The sequence below is a fragment of the Giraffa tippelskirchi genome, chromosome 14 (assembly GCF_054371585.1).
Source record: "Giraffa tippelskirchi isolate mGirTip1 chromosome 14, T2T-mGirTip1v1.2.pri, whole genome shotgun sequence".
NCBI classification, from domain to species: domain Eukaryota; kingdom Metazoa; phylum Chordata; class Mammalia; order Artiodactyla; family Giraffidae; genus Giraffa; species Giraffa tippelskirchi.
In genome coordinates, this window is record NC_137288.1 from 58,860,574 (window position 1) to 58,863,403 (window position 2,830).

The 2,830-nt window shown below is 36.8% G+C and overlaps 1 non-coding gene across 1 annotated transcript; it reads right to left on the reverse strand.

Annotated features, from left to right (window-relative positions):
* Positions 1 to 688: 688 nt before the first annotated feature.
* TRNAY-GUA (transfer RNA tyrosine (anticodon GUA)) lies at positions 689 to 761 on the reverse strand. The gene has a single exon. It is a non-coding gene; the product is annotated as a tRNA-Tyr (tRNA).
* Positions 762 to 2,830: the final 2,069 nt, after the last annotated feature.

Genomic DNA, 2,830 nt, shown 5'->3' on the forward strand with positions numbered 1-2,830 from the left:
TTTGATTATAAATTACTTTCATTTTATTTTTCTTTATAATTATGTTAAAAACCTGTCTTGACTTTTTGAGAGGGACTGAGTGTCTTTTAGAAGTGAGAACCACTATAGTTACTAGGGTCTTAGTTTCTGCCACAAAAGAAAAGAATTGGGGATTAATAATGATGAAATTAATCTATAGTAAAATTTGTTGGGTATATCAGAATAAAGATGAAACTTGACCATTAAATGAAAAAAAGAAATGGGGACCAAAATAAGATGTCAAAAACAGCAAATATGTCACACAAAGTAATATGCATAGAGCATTGAGCCCAGGACACTGCTGTTGAGAGGAACGTTATTGATTAAGATCTCTCAGAGGCCCAGATTCCAAATGTGAAGGGAGAGAGCCTGGGGGAAGGTGGGGGGAGGCGGGGAGGGGAGCACAACTGTTGCAGGGGGCAGGTTGGAAGACCAAGTGAAATAAAAGTCACTCAGTTATGTCCGACTCTTTGCGACCCCGTGGACTGGGGTCCATGGAATTCTCTAGACCAGAATACTGGAGTGGGTAGCCTTTCCCTTCTCCAGAGGATCTTCCCAACCCAGGGACCGGACCCAGGTCTCCCTCATTGCAGGAAGATTCTTTACCAGCTGAGCCACAAGGGAAGCCCAAGGATACTGGAGTGGGCAGCCTATCCCTTCTTCAAGGGATCTTCCTGACCCAGGAATCGAACCAGGGTCTCCTGCATTACAGGCAGATTCTTTACCAGCTGAGCTATCAGGAAAGCCCTGGAAGGCCAAAGACCACTGTAATTTTACAAGTGGGTTATATGCAGTGCATGGAGAGGTTATTTTCTCTTTCAAATCATCAGTTAAGAAAAAGAAAAGACTTTCCCTAAGCACTTACTAATTCATTTGCCATGTACCAACTCTGTCACAAGATCTTTAATTCCTACCTCAACCCAGTGAGGTAGGTATTATTACACCTACTTCACAAGTGAAGAAACCAAGGCTCATTTACTAAGTAAGATTTGAACCAAATCTACTTGACTTTAAACTCAGTATGACATACTGTCCCTATAAACTTGCCAGTAGGTTTGGTTTTATTTTTACAGACTGTGGTTTAATTAAGGTCTTCTGTCTTAGTCAGCAAGTTCAGTCTATGATACTTGGCTGAGCCTGACACTTCCGTGTTAAAGGAAACACAGATGTAAAATTCAAGCACAAACTAGAACTGATATGAAGATATTTATATATTTTTGAAAGAGATAAAATGATATTTATACAAATGGAAAACATGCCACCTTCTTGAATGGGAAGACTTAATATAAAAATTTCAATTCTCCCCCACATTACTGTATAAATGTGGTGAAATTCCAATTGGATTCCAAGCGGATTTTTTTTTAAGGTTTTAAATTGTCTAAAAGTGGATACAAAAAGTAAATGTCTGAAAAAGACCAAGAAAAACTGTCACAAATAGTTGGAGGATGACTTGATTTCTTGTCATATATAAAAACATATAAAGAATGGATTGACATAGAGTGGAGAGAGTGGAAAACCCAGAAAAAGATCCCAGAAAAGGGAGATGGATAAAAAAACAAGATCCACTGTACCGCACAGGGAACTATGTTCAATATCCTATAACCAACCATGATGGGAAAGAATATGAAAAAGAATGTGTGTGTGTGTGTGTGTGTGTGTGTGTGTGTGTAACTGAATCATTTTGCTGTATAGCAGAAATTAACACAACATGGTAAATCAACTTTATCTCAAGAAAGTTTTTAAAAATTAAAAAAAAGAAAAAGAGCAGTCTATTTTTTCAGTGGTGCTGATAATCTACTTAGGAGGAAAAAAACAGAGTTGGATCCTCTGCCTCACATCGCATTTTAAAAATTCCACCTAAAGTAAGGGCTTAAAAATGATAATAAAGCTGCAAACTTTTTACAAGAAAATTCAAGGGTATAGATATGGATTTATCTCTCCCAAGGATCATGGCTGAGAAAGAGGGTAGTATGGAACAGGAAAAAATTTGTTAACAAAGGCAGAACATTTAGATGCTATAAAGAAAAAGATAGGCATATGTAACTATATAAAAACCAGTACAATAGTATAGTGAAAGCAAAGGCAAATAATAGATTGGGAAACATATTTTTGATGCAGATGATTGCTAAAATGTTACAGTCTCGGGACTTCCCTGGTGGTCCAGTGGTTAAGAGGCAGTGCTTTCACTGTCAAGGGCCTGGATTCAATCCCCATTGAGGAACTGGGATCCCACAAGCCCCACGGCACGACTAAAAAAATCAAATAAAATCCACAAGTGTGTATTTAAAAGTTACTGTCTAAATGATACCAGAATTTTCTAAGAAATGAATAAGACATCCAATAAATAAAGGATATGAAGAGACCATTTAGAGGAGATCAAATTCAAATATCAATACATGTGAAGAGATATTTAACTTCTCTAGTAGTCAGATAAATGCAAATGAAAGTAGCAATGAGAAATCATTTCTATTACAAAACTAGTGAAAATTTAGAAGAATGATAGCTTCCACCACAGGTAGAAATGTTAGGGGAAAGGTTCATCTTTATATATGTATAATTAGAGGAACTGTGAAATGTGTTTTTAGAAAGAAATTGAGCAATGATGTTTTTAACATAAGATGTGCGTAACCTTCAACCTAGTAACCCACTCCTTCGAATCAGTCTCTTAAAAAGAAAATTATAGTAAGAAAAGACACTTGTCCAAGGTCAAAGATTTTCACGTCAGCATTCTTTGCGACTACATTGATTCAGAAACAAAAATAATGTCCATCAATAGAGGAACAGCTGACTAAAGTGCGGGGCGTTAATTCCA